The sequence below is a fragment of the Cebus imitator genome, unplaced genomic scaffold (genome assembly GCF_001604975.1).
Source record: "Cebus imitator isolate Cc_AM_T3 unplaced genomic scaffold, Cebus_imitator-1.0 Scaffold322, whole genome shotgun sequence".
NCBI classification, from domain to species: domain Eukaryota; kingdom Metazoa; phylum Chordata; class Mammalia; order Primates; family Cebidae; genus Cebus; species Cebus imitator.
In genome coordinates, this window is record NW_016107637.1 from 870,015 (window position 1) to 870,909 (window position 895).

Below are 895 nucleotides of genomic sequence, written 5' to 3' on the forward strand. Positions count from 1 at the left end.
GGCTCACCGCAACCTCCGCGTCCTGGGTTCAGGCAATTCTCCTGCCTCAGCCTCATGAGTAGCTGAGATTACAGGCATGCGCCACCATGCCCAGCTGATTTTTTGTATTTTAAGTAGAGACGAGGTTTCACCATGTTGACCAGGATGGTCTCTTGACCTCGTGATCCACCCGCCTCGGCCTCCAAAAGTGCTGGGATTACAGGCGTGAGCCGCCGCACCCGGCCTCATGAACAATTTTGAAATGCATCTTTCAGTTACAAAAATCAGTTTTAAGAGATTTAATAGACATCTTGCACAATCCGCTCTTCAAAGACATTTTATCTCTTTTATGAAACCCACACTTAGCTTACTGTCGGCCAAATTCAAACACTCATGCAACGTTCCAGTTAGAAGGGAACTTCAAAATTATTCAGTCCAATTCTTTGGTTTTTTTTTCAGTTGAAATAGATAAGTGATGTGAGATCTTCGCTGAAGTTCACAGAGCTAGATAGTACCCAAGATAGGACTAGAACTCACGATTTCCAAAACCCAACTCTCAAAGACAGCTGGAAGCCGACCTTTCTATTCATCCTTTCATTTTTCTCCAGTAACAGAACCCCAATTATTAATGGGTTACAATCAACCTCTAAAAGACATTTCCCAGACTCCCTTGCAACTAGATGTGGCCATGTGACCACTTTGGCCAATAAGATGCTAAGCATTAAGCATGTATACTTTCAGGAAGTGTTCCTAAAAGGGAGGGAGGACATATTTTTCCTCCCCCTCTTTCTTCCTGCAGCTGGGAAGGAAGGAATGAGGGCTGTGGTTCCAGGAGCCATGCGGGACCACAAGGGTGAGGACCACACCTTGGGGCTAGCTACATGGAGCACTAGAACAAGCCTGAATCCCGGATAGT